The following is a 14136-nucleotide window of genomic DNA, read 5'->3' as shown; positions in this document are numbered from 1 at the left end:
CCAGATAAGAACAGGTGAAGTCAAACATAATGTTCCTGCTCAGTGGGCACATTAAATTGACAGATTTATCCTCCTTCTGTCAGACATGCCTTGGACACTAAGTACACTTGAGAAAACCACAGCTCGCTGTGTTCAGCTTAGCAGAGAATCTTTCCAAAACAGACCCCTGACTAAAGCAAACACAGCACAGGTCTGCCACATGGACCCTGGCGGCCCATCAAACACGCTCACGTACAGACGTCCCGATCCTTTTGAGCTCCACGACAAGCCTTTTCACTCCCGCTCTGAACTGATGTTGTGCTGTTAATTTACTCCAGCTACCGGATGGAGAGAGGCTGATTTGCTGAGTGAGTAACACAAATTTACACCGTCCCAATGGAAAGATTGTGCTCTTTCGATGAGTTCATATATGGAAATGATGCACGGCTACATCTGGAATATGGGATTTCAGGGCACTCGGCTGTAAATAATTTACCGTTAGATAAACATGGGCCAAGCAAATCCAAAACACTGTTTAACATCCAAAAACCCGTCTCCTACATCTTCATAGATGTCGTCTGAACATGTGTGATTAGACTGTGGCATTCAACCAGGCTTTTGGTAGAGCATGACATCTGTGAAATCTCTTTATGGAGGATGATAAATAGCGAGCCTTTATTTCGACACTCGCTCTTAAAATTTTACGGATATATGCATATATGGAAGTTACTGAATCAGCAGTTGACTGAGTCAATTTGGATGAAGGAATAAATGAGAATGGAGTTGAGGCGTTCCGTTAGCAGGTTCATCAATGGCGTGCGTCGTGGTCGGTGAAATTCATTTCTGTCAAGTCGTTAAGGCTCACACAGAGTCGGATTTAAATTTAGTCACAGTCTTTTGTCAGACGGTGCCCGAGGTGAAATCCCACAGTTTCCGACATCTCCGATGTTTCCGAATATTTCTCTGTAATGGTCACTAAGAAATTAGATGCGCTATGGATCTTGATCTCAGGGAGCAAATGAGGACGGGTCATTCATCTCTGAAATTACATGTCCTGGGAAAACATTCCCTGCACTTTATTTCAATCAGGACCCAAGGATTGTAAACAATGGACATAAAAGCCAGCGGTGATAAATCGCTCTGTTCGGTTACATATGACTCCAGGCCCTTTTAGGGACTTACTCTATCAAATTTTCAATTGATTCTGTCATCTCTCTCCATTCTGTTGTATGAGAGTATTTCAGGTGATGTAATTTGGGAATGTATCCAGATGGGTTTTAATTAGGGCTGTTAATTGATACAAAATGATAATCAAATGATATGCAGATTCATTAACAGAATTAATTACATATATCAATCTTTACTAAGAAAAGCCACTAAATTAATATTACATAAAGATAATAAAATACATTATATTATTTTATAACAACAATAAAATTAATACGAATATATTTTATGAATAAAATAATCAACATGTTTCATTTTAGATATTCCTTAGATGATAATTAATAGAATTGCATATATTTATATATATATAAAAAAAAACTAATTGAAATGACATCCCATTATTTTATAAACACAACTATAAAAATCAATAAAAATATTTTATGAACAAATAACATAAATAATAATATATTGAATTTCAAAGAGAGTCTTTAATTTGAATTAGTTAATAGACTTGTATATCAATGTTTGTTTAGAAAACAAAATTAAGATTACATATAGGATCAAGGACATGATAAATAAAATAATACAGACTTTAAAGACACTCTTTAATGTTTATCAATTAATAGAATTGCCCATTCTGAAGCAAAGCCATGCCAAAAAAAAGAGAGAATTTAAGACATTACATTATTGTAACAGATGAGCATTAAAAAGACTAGACATTAGATGAATGACTAGACATTTATATATAGACATTGTCTATAAACAGGCAAATATTGATAAATGAGATGAATTAGTTTAAGATTAATTCAAATTAAATGGTGGATTTAGAAGACTTTATTAATTTCATACTGAACAACACAAGCCCTAGTTTTAACATGCAAAACCAGCATTCATTCAATCCAGATTTGTTTAACAGAAAGAAACACAGCAACTAGAGAAACACTAGAGCAAATAATCTCAGATAAATCGGCTTCCATGAAGTCTCATCTCTTGCTATTAGGCTTTTGGATTTCACATATCAGACATTCAGGCTAATGTTACTAGTGTACAGAATAACCAGTCAGGTCAGGGCCCTTCGTGTGCCAGCATGACTGACTTGGCAATATGAAAGCCCACTAATGTGATGGAGAGGCAATTTACCACGGCTCTCCATCTTTCTCTATGACCTTTCCTCAGATGTCTGTAATGTATGTGTGTGTGCCTCCCACCACGGTAAATAATGCCGTGCTGGAATCTGGGACCTTTCAGCTAACCTGTGCTCAGCATCCGCCTTGCACCTCCCATCATCAGCAGGGAGAGGGAAAGATTGATGCCCAAATTCAGCTCAGTCCGCCCACAAAAACATCACTGTTGCTGCAAAATGCAGAACCCATTATTTTTTACCAAAATAAACAGATATTGCAACGAATTCATCAGGTGGTATGATGAATGACAGGAACATTAATGCGAATGCGTTACGTGCCGCGAGCATACAGATGAACGGCCACGGGATGGTTTAGGAAAGAAACTTTACAAGCAAATGAGCCACATTTCAAGATATGCATAAATCAATTAGCATTTTAAAGGGTTTGACCCGTGTCCCACTTTGAGACTTGATCTTTTTTCTGAGCGCTATGAATTCTCCAAGAAGATGAATTTGCTTATAGAACAAATCCATCTTTTGACTCATCCCTCGGTGAAGACCAAAGAAATCTGATGAATATTTGATGCGACCTCTGCATGGGAACTCAAAACTCGGGAATCATCAGATGCGCTCTCAGGTGTTGAAATGATCAAATGGAATGCGCTATATTTCTGCGTTTGGACGTTTCCTCGAATTCCTCTCAAATTTCTCTATCCTTGTCTCCAGCAGAGCCGATCCTCCCTATACGCAAAATACGCAAGCTGCATAGGGCCCCCGAAACACCAGGGGGCCCCCTTGCTCTCAAAGATGATTTAATTTTAGTTTCATTTTTGAATTTGGCCAGCGGTTATGAAAACATGAATGCTCATTTATTTTAATGCGGTGCACTGTCGCCCTTTCTACGTAAAAATCAGTCAAATCATGAAATGTGAAAGTTGTACAGTCTTGCTCGATACTTAAAAAATGAGTTGAAAGCGTACCGAGCCGTGAAAGAGACACTGTTTCTCAAGCGATTTCTGCGAGCGTGATTCGAGACGGAGTGAAATACGGACAAATGCGTTTCATTCATTCGTTCATAACCACTCATAGCCCCCCGCCGACACAGTTTTGCATAGGGCCCCCAGAAGTCTAGGATCGGCACTGGTCTCCAGTCACCCACTTCCTCACAATGCGCAAAAAATTAAAATAAAAAAAGAATCACGCCACAACGTGCGGAAAGGTCCATTATCCGAGGACATTTCGAAACCGTTCATTTCTTTGGCTCATTCGGCAAGTGCCCATCCGGCCTGCTCTTTATCTTCTAAGAATAGCCAGCACAGGAGATGAGAAGCTGCAGCTGTTCTTCCTGAATCTCATTTACCTGCTGTCATGTCCCTGCTCTGAGACCACATCAGTAATTAATAGGGGCCTTTTTTCCACTGGCATCATCAGGAGAAGCCCCTCCAGCCACTTTCTCGACGGGCGGCGGGACGAGCAAGACAACAGCAGCGGTTCTCTGGAGACACGCTGGCGAAGCGGCAACTTTGAGGGATCGCTGAAAAATTGAAAAGAGCACGGAGGCTGGTTTGGGCTAGAAATTAAAAGCAGCCAGCCACCGAGAAGCCAGCAGTGTTGTTTTAATCATTGATTGATTTAGAGCTTCACTTTTGTTGGCTGAGCTTACCCTGCCATTAAAATCACTGTGCGAACTGTAGCTTCCATAATGGGATGCTGAAGAAATTGCATTCTTCACGGGATGCAATCCAAAAGCTCATCTCCTCTTAAAAGCAGCAGATTTTGGAAGGATACGCCCTATGAAGTATGCATGATGCGGTCAATACGTGTTTTGATCTCTGGTCTCGCATGAGCTGGCTGATGTGCCGCATTTGCATTAGAGAGGAAGTCACTGCAAGTCAGTAACAACTTCTGTGGAATTAGGGAACACATCCTAATTATCGTAAGAGGGGGAATGAAGGCATTTGCATAGCGCTAGGTATTCACGCTCACCTCGACCGTGGATTCTCCTGGGCCTTGTGAATGTCTCGGCATGTTAAATTAAAAATCAGAAGTCATTCAAAGTGTAGTCACCTTGAGACTGCCTAACAGTGAGTTACATTGGATTCCTCCTGCGTTTTGGATTGGTCTTGCAGAAAAAGATAAAGCTTTAATTGTCTCCTTGTGAAATTATCAGTCAAAAAAGTCAACCCAGACTCAGTGGAAAAATGTGCCTGTGGTGACATTTCTGCAAAATGATATTGCAATGCTTCTTGACCACATGAGTGGTGCTAAAAGCACATTTAGCTTTATCGGAAACAGATGAACATGAATCTGGCATGTTTATTACGTTGGTTATTGTACATATCACAGCAGTTTGGATAAAATGTTCATGAGTAGTGCTAAAAAGTTAATGCTCTTGAAATTAACATACTACCAACACTTAACCCTACCTTAAACCTAACCAAAAGTGTTAAAGTGCCCCTATTATGCCATTTTTAAGGTTGCTAATATTGTTTTATGGGTCTCCTAAAACCGGTTTATATGCATGCAAGGTCAAAAAACACTTTAGTTTTCTCAAAAAATAGATTTAATTTTACCTCATTTCTAAATGATTCGTAAATGACTCGTGCGAAGCAGTTCAAAGAATCAGTCTCTCTAAACCCCTCCTTTCCATGAGCCCTCACTGCTGTGATTGGTCAGATGGCGCAGTCCTTTGTGATTGGTCCAGAGCCGTAGAGAGATTGGCTCTGGATTGGTCTACCGCGTACAGTGCGTGTCAGAAACGAAACGCTCATTGCCATGACGGAATGACAGCCCTGGAGACTTTTCAATACATAGAAAAGAGGGTATCGATTGTACCTTACCAATACCGAGTCTGATGATGAAACAGTTGAACTGGCTAATCGACAAGAGACTGATTCGCAAGCACGACTGGAGCAGTACGTTTCTCAGTGGTAAGTGTCAAGTGTTAACAAGTTTGTGGTAATTATATTTATCGTGCACTGTCGGCTTCACAACTTTGCAGATAGTTTATGTTCACATACAGCTACATGACACACTGCATGAAAGGTAATATTCGAAAAGGCATAATAGGGGCACTTTAACAAAAGCAAATGTGAGGTAAAAGCACATTTGCTGAAGCAACCAGACCATTTTAGCTTTCTTTTACAAGTCTTTGATCTTCACAGGACTTGTATCTAAGCACTTACAGGTGAGCTTACAAGCAAGTTATGTCAGAAAAGCCATACATACCATTATCTGTTGTAAGCATCACAGTGTAGTCAGTCATTAAAGGCCGCTAATGAGGATGGGCATTTTCATATTTGGCTCCTAAACTCAGGAATAACCTTCTCTCTGTTTAAATAGATCTCTTCAGCCAAGCATTCACTTGATGCATAGCCTTGTACTTTAGTTACACCTGATCAAATGCTTTTCTGTGTCTAGAGATTGCACAAGCACCAGTTTGTGTTCAGCCTCTTTCGAAGACTTCAAATGACCCAACACCTGTGAAGAGATGATGCCAACCCCTGCAAAGCCCTCAGATGACGCCAACTCTGAATAAATATACAAACTGTCCACACATTGTAATCATTATGATCATAACATATAATCAGTGCCTTTATCATTTTCATCGTTTCTGTTTGAATACATGTCATTAACTAACAGAGCTGGGTAGTAACTGACTACATGTAATCTGGATTACATAATTACATTTTAAAATACTCGTAATGAGACTAGTTACTTTTTTTGATTACATGAGTACATATTATTCATACAATAGCAACATTTTTTTCACAATTTATTGATTCTCTCAAATTTCTCTTTTTCATCTTTTAAATGTTCCTTTCTAAAATAGCCTATCGCTTATACACTCAGGAAGTCTTCCAGTTTTGTGGACATTCACACAGAGATCAGGTATTAGTCAGGCGGCTACACTGCATTTGACCACTGGATTTACAAAAATAATTTCAGGCTTAAGAAGTGCTTCAACATTGCATCAACTACTGATGAACACATTAATTTTTATTTGAATTATCACTCAGTAGGTTATTTAACCGTGTATTTCTATGTCTTTGGAAGGCTTTTATCTTTCAAACACATTAAAATGCACAAATTCACATTATTTCTTATTTAGATGTAATGCAGGCATTCCCAAACTTTTTTGTCATCTGAACCTCTTTCACCTAATATATTTACTTGTAAGTACCCTCAGATTTTAAAATAAATATTTTAATTATTAAGTATCACATTTGCATGTTTATGGTTCTCTGGCATTGGTTAATGGTCACATGAAAAAAAATTTTAGTAAGTGTATTATTTTGATTGATTTTATTTTAAGATGATTAATTTTAATATTACATTTTCATGATTTCATTCATTATTAGCTTTTCATTAAACTCATGAACCCCCTGCAGTTCCTTCATGAACCCTAGTTTGGGAAACCTTGACATAATGTTTAATGCACTTCATGTTGTTAATAACAATGAATGGAATATATTTTATTATTCTTTGTATTTTTTTCAGTATGGTACAAGATTATCCTATTTAAATCAATGTGATAAACGGTCAAAAGTAATCTAAAAGTAATCAAAAAGTAGTCTGATTATATGTGACCCTGGACCACAAAACCAATAAGGGTCAATTTTATGAAATTGAGATGTATACATCCCATGAAAGCTGAATAAATAAGCTTTCCATTGATGTATGGTTTGTTAGGATAGGACAATATTTGGCTGAGATACAACTATTTGAAAATCTGGAATCTGAGGGTGCAAAAAAATCTAAATACTGAGAAAATCGCCTTTAAAGTTGTCCAAATGAAGTTCTTAGCAATGCATATTACTAATCAAAAATGAAGTTTTGATATATTTACGGTAGGAAATTTACAAAATATCTTCATGGAACATGATCTTTATTCAATATCCTAATGATTTTTGGCATAAAAGAAAAATGGATCATTTTGCCCCATACAATGTATTGTTGGCTGTTGCTACAAATATACCCGTGCTACTTAAGACTGATTTTGTGCTCCAGGGTCACGTATTACCTAAAATATGTATTGTAACTGATTAAATTACTAACTACATTTTTTGTCATGTAATTTGGAATCAGTAACAGACTACAATCTGTAAGTAATCTACTCAGCACTGTTAACTACCTGCATGATTTGTATTGGAACTGTACATTTCTGTCATATGGCCTTTACTTTACTTATGTCATCTCTGATAACAAGTTACTCTAAATTGTAATTTAGAAACATACATCTCCTATAAAGCTGCTTCGAATTGAGATGTATTGTAAAAAAGCACTGTTAAAATAAAGGTGAATTAGACTGAATATTAATTTACAAATTATACACTATGGTTAAAGTGCTTTGAGGTCATAACATAGTATAGTGCAAGGAACTGTGCGATTAATCAAGGCTTAATCAATAATATGTCTTTGTAATCATAATTTGTATGAAAATGAATACAATTTGTAGATGTTTTACTGCTACAGGTGTTCATTTCAACTGGAAACTGAAGTGAATTGTAGGTCGAGGTACATTTTTTTATAATGAGCCTAAGTTGAAAAAAGTAGTTGCACACTGTACACAGTGGAGAAACAAATGTAGCGGGTTAAATGCTTCATGAGGTTGCTTTCTCACAACAACTGAGCACGAATAAAACAAGAAGCCCTTATTAAATAGACATAGGCATGGCTAAACAAACTGTCCCACAATTTACTCATCATCCCACTGTCATTGTTGGAAGGCATAGCTCCAAACATTATAGCCTAATCTGCGCTGACGTTCTCATATTCCCCAAATCTCATCAGCACAACTCGTTTCATTTATAGCTGCTCGTTTATATATGGCTAACACATAGGAGTCAGATGGCAACAGGGGTTTGATGGAGGTATGATAGACTGCATATGAAGGTTTTGTTTGAAAGTGGGGTTCACCCCACGGCTCCTGATATTTTCTCTTACACTTGATCAATTTTAATAATGTCATTTTCTGTATGAATACACCGCGTGACACCCCGTCAGCTTATAGTGTGCAGAATGTCGTCATGCTTTAGTTCCCTCGCTGCAAATATGCTCATAATAGTAAAGTCCCCAAACGGTGCAGGTAATAATAATGAAATTAAATTTAAAAGTCTCATGTCTCTATTTTAAATTAGAGCAAAGCACTGGTCATAATGGATATGAAACGGTTCCATTAAATCATGCCACTTTCTCAGCGTCTTACAAAGCACCCGGATAAATCTTCCCATTGTAAACATGAATAAATAAACGTCCTGATTAAATTACTGTCTAATTGATCAATAATAGAACAAAGCCATGGCAGGTTACTTCAGGGTCCATATGAATCACATTAAATGTTTAATGATATTTCAATTGAATAGTGAAAAACAAAAGCATTGAAGGGATCTTTTGAATTTAACGAGATGGGCAAACTGACAGCGGCTGTCACAAGTTAATCAAACTAACTCCATTCTGAATGGTGGAGAAATAATGTGACCAACTGTGACCCTGTCTGTGAAAACCCAGCTAAAGTCATTTATTGGTGATTTACTGTTTTCTATATAAAATCATCCTTCATAAGGTAAAGAACATTCTGTGAAAATGTAACATTGATATCTTTATTACTGACTGAGTATTGAAATCATAGTGAAATTAAGGTTGAAATCAAACTTTGATGCTTGTTATCTCATAATTAGATTTTGAGACTTTAGCCTGGATTTCACAGAGAGGGTCACAAATGGGAGCTTTATTTACATAGAGTAAGATCTCTTTCAGTTCTCCAAACCTGTCAAAACATTATGTAACAGCTTCAACTTCATCTTTGAAGTTACATCATTGTTCATAATGGAGAGTGTGTGCAAGAGTGCAACTCACTGCCTCTATAAATAAGTCATTTTGATTTGAGTCATTATGATCTCATAATGACTCACTGATTCCATCCAATCGTAGAATTCTATTGATTCTGAATTCCATTACGCTTCTGAGCAATGATAGTATCTCCAAGTTATTTTCAGTCTTGCATAAGTAGTGACTGTACAAATGTGCTTGATTGCGTACTCGCCTGGAAACCAAGGCTACCTAAAACACACACGCACACAAAGACGACATTAAGTAAACAAAGAGGATGTCTAATAATAGCTTAGTGTAACCATGTAATTAGTGCCACGAGAGAAAGAGAACAGGAAAGAACAATGCAGGACAGTACACAGAATATGCCAGCAAACTCATACATGTGAAAGGGATGGAAGAAACAAGCTGTTGTTGTTATTCAAAGCATCTCTCTCTATCATACAAGTGTTTTGTAATGCCATCCCCCCCATGACACTCAAAGGATCCAGCCTCGGAGGACTAGGAAATAGTGTCACCGTTGGTGTAGCTGATTGTCAACATCCCAGTAATGAGGGGGTCTATTGGCAGACAGCACACAGGGACGCAGGCTTTGATTATTCAGACCGCCACTGGTTTCCTCTCGTACTCTGACCAACAAACTAATCAGACAAGTTGTTGTGTCCATCCACACTAAAACACCCCCGTGCACAAATCAATATATCTATTTATATTCACCCTGAACATTCATGCTGTGAGGACAGACTTTCCAAAAAGTTATTCTGAAGCCCTTTTTTTGGTCTAAAAGGAATAATGTATTCAAAAATGAAAATTCTGGCATGGATTACAATGAGCTGCATCTCGGGAACTGGATCAGTCTGATTTGTGAAAAAAAAATGTTCAGTCTGAGTTTTGAATAGGATCAACATTACAATATGGTTTAGTTTGTTAGTTAGATAGGCGTTGTGAACTAACAATGGAAAATACTTTTAAAGCATTTAGTAGGCTAATCTTAATGTTAATTTTTATGTATATTGATGCATGCTAACATTTCAATTTGGATTTACAAATGTATAAATTAATGAACAATAACATATCTAAGTATTAACATTAACATGGATTAATAAATGCTGTGAAAGTGGTTTTCTAGCTCATTATAGCTAATGCATCAAATAATGTTAAATGATTTAAACCTTAATTAACACTTTAAAATATGGTCTCGTTTGTTAATATTAGATAATGCATTAGCTCACATACTAAGAATGTGAAAAACAGTGTTCGATAATTAAATTGCAATTGTTCATTATTAATTCGTGTTGGTTCAACAGTGCATTAAAGCAACTGTATGTAAGATTTCCCTTTTTATCTTGAAAAATCAGTTTTTAAAATCATTCTGATGGTTCACTCAAGGCGAAAGGTTTTTGTTTCTTTCTCATGCTCTCCTCATCTGATTTGAGATTTGGCAAGTTTTGTGAACGAGTACGAAATTGGGCTGATTGCTTTACGGTAGCAACAAATCCACTGTAATTATGACCGTAAAACAAAAAGAAAGAAAAAAAAAGTAGGGGGCTACAAAGTCCCAAAAACACACAAAATATTGCTTTAACTAATGTTAATAGATACAACTGTAGGCCTATTACTTCTAATTTACAGCATTTCTTAATCTTAGTTCATCTTGACTAATGTAGTTAATGTTAATAAATTAATCATATTAATGTGTTACCAAATCCAAATCTTAAAGAGCAAAACGTTTTGTTCACAAATTCAAACTGATCAAGAGTAGTTCTGGATATTATCTGTGAATAGCAACTTAAATGTGGGCCTCTAAGCTATGGGAAATAATTGCATGAAGACTTTAAAAAATATATATTTTAAAGATCTTCTAAAAAAAAAATAATAGCATATGAGTTTGTAGCAACATGAAGGTTAAGTAAATCATGACAGAATTTCCTTTTTCCTTGAGGCTATAGAATCCAAACAAAAATCCGGCAATAATGATGTCAGATACTGTTCTCCCTATGGCTCAGAGCATTTATGGGCTCGTACATTAAATGCTGTGTGTGCATTTTTGTAGGTGGGGGCACTTTGTATGACAGGAAGGAAAACATTGTTTTTAGGCATGACCCATATGGTCAGCAAGCTTTTCTTGCAGAGCGATGGCTGTGACTTGGCTTCATGGAGCTGAATTGTGCAAGGTCAGCCAGTAGCATGGGAGTAGGCTGCCCTGCTCCCTCACTGCGGAGGTTCTTAATCAGCCTCTCCCCTCAGTGTGTCTACATCCACCTCCACTAGTCCTGGCCTGCGCACCACTGAACCAGAGTTACAGTCACCTCACACCACTGAACACACTCACTTCATTAGATCTGAGGGTTAAAGAAGGAGCAGTGATGCAGTGTTTCACCCACAAAAGTAAAAAGTGATGTAACAAAAAACATATTTACTGTACATATATTGCATAAAGTGTTTATATATACTGTTTTTTAAGTTGCACATGCTCACGAAGGCTGCATTTATTTGAGGAAAAACAAAACTGTAAAAACAGTAATATTGTGGAATATTTAAAATAAGAATATAGATGGATGAATGGATGGCTGGACGGACGGATGGATGTATAGGTATTGTTGTTCTTTTGGAGTGCCACCATATATTATTTTGTGATGTTCTTTGGTCTTTTCCATATCATTTTTTTATCCTGTTTCTGTATAATTTACAGATTATTTCTAAGAATATTAATTCAAAGCTGAACTGGCATGCTTTTAGGCAAATCTTAATAGGCTACTCTTTGTTTTAAATATGTCCGTTAACACCCTAGGCTATGCTGTGACTTGCATTTTAAAAGATGGTCTGGCAGCAGTTCGTCTGAACTGGTCCTCTCCAACTGTCTTTAATTAAGAATTAAGCTATGTAGCTTATATAACAAATACAACTTTCCTGCTTTTATGTTGATACGAATCTTAATTAGTTAATGTTTCTAGGACTGTTGGTTTGCCTACGGCATTATTTATTTAAAGAGACTGTGAGTCCTTTAAATGTGTTCAAAAATTTATTCTAAAACTGATTCATTTTAAAAATTGATTAAAAAAAATATATCTGGAACAATTATTTAAAGCATGTTCATGTTTCTTTATATTATGTATCATAAAATATCACAGGAAAATCTGTTGAAAAAAAATCCCACTTCTTTAAATATCAGGCATTAATTTAAGATTGATTCATTACTTACAGGACACTATACACATTATGGGAAATCCATATTGTGAAGCCTGCTTTTAAAAGGCCACATTACTAATATAGTGTGTTTAAGTCTCCAAATGTTATGGAAATGCTATCTGTAATGCTGCACAGCACTCTAGTGGTCACTTGGGGAATGCATGCATTTCTTTCTAGAATGCGTGTATGTGTGTGCCTTTGTTGGTACACTTATTTCATGAATGAGCCCCTGACATAAGGCTCCAGATGCTAGAAGAGCAATTTTCATTACATGTATTGTTGACTTCCACTCACAACACGAATCTAGCCTTACAGATCAACATGAATCAGATTCTAAGTGACTGAGACGCTGATGCCATGGATGAACTGGTGCATTCAGCCTCTCTCAAAGAGTGCTGATGATGTATTTCATGTGACGTAGATACCCATGAATACGCATAAGGCCATTTACGATAACACTGAAAGGAAGAGGAAGGAAGCAACTGATAACTGTTGGATATTTAAAGTCAACACGACATCAAAATCAACTCTTTTTACTTTATTAATGCACATTCCTGGTCTCATTGTGAAAAATTTGGTGCATGTTATTCCAACGAATATCATCATTTGTCTTTGCAATCAAAATCACTCAGTCTCTGAAAAAATAAAAAAATAAATAAAATTTCTGGCTAACGTTACTAACGTCACTAATGTCAGGGATGGGAATCGTATGGAATAAGAAGTGTGGTTTCAAGTCTGTTTCAACTAAATGTTTCCAGTTCCTTAACAATTATATTAAGAATTTGCTTAGTATTTTTATGGAAGCAAATATCTTGCGTGGGAAACAGAGTATTTTATGGCATTCCACATTCAATTTACAATGGCGGATGAATTCAGATGCTCATGAAAAATCACGGAATCATTTGGTTTGAGTATTTTGTAAAAACTGAAGTTGTTCAGAATAAGATTCCCGATCACTAGTCATCATCCAACCCCCTTTCACGATCCACTCAATTCCCAGTGGATACAATCAAGTCCAACCTACATTTTTCTTATTGTATATGCTCTCTTTAACTTCAATCAACAACAAATAACAGAAAGTAAAACTGACTGTAAATGTGTTAGTTTCAACCTCAGCCTATATATTCGCCGTCGCATTACTGCATGTTCTATGTGTGTCTGTGGGTGTGTAGGACAGACAGAGCTGACTGTTGCCAGGGGTGGGTTGTCACATGAATGGAACAGAAAGTATTCTGTTAGGTAACCGACCCATGGCAGCTCTCATTAACCCCTGGTGAGTGCACTCTTTCAGGGCTATGTGGGTCTGCACTGTGCCCCGAGCCCTAACCCAGACCCTTTGAATCTGACAACACCGTTCTGACAGGAAACTGTAGTCCACACATATGAAAAACAGAACATACAGATGTTCCTTCTTCATCCACATCAGTTTTCTATGATAAAACTTAAAGAAAAAAAAACGTAAAGAACAAAAAAAATTAAATTCTGTCGGGGACACTGAAAATGTCCTCATAAATCACTTTCTGTGAAGGGGTAGGTTTAGGTTTGGTGTAGGTTTGGATGATAGTATATTTAGTCATTTTATAGTCTTAAATAAAATATCATGTCTTTGTGGGGTCCGATTTAAAGACCCCACAAAGTCAAACTTTCCTTATTTTACTATCTTTGTGCGGTCCTCACAAAGTAGTAAAAACAAGTTCACACACACACACACACACATTTGATGTGTGGAAGACAATGGAAGCAATCAAAATCAACAAAAGAGCAATGATATGCAAGTGCTATAACAAGTCTCAGTTAGCTTAATGCAGTACACATAGCAAGGTTTTTTTTTTATCATATGATAAATA

This window comes from Sinocyclocheilus anshuiensis, unplaced genomic scaffold (assembly GCF_001515605.1).
Source record: "Sinocyclocheilus anshuiensis isolate Anshui unplaced genomic scaffold, SAMN03320099.WGS_v1.1 scaffold58, whole genome shotgun sequence".
In the NCBI taxonomy this organism is placed as follows: Eukaryota; Metazoa; Chordata; class Actinopteri; order Cypriniformes; family Cyprinidae; genus Sinocyclocheilus; species Sinocyclocheilus anshuiensis.
Note: the sequence above shows the minus strand (reverse complement) of the source record.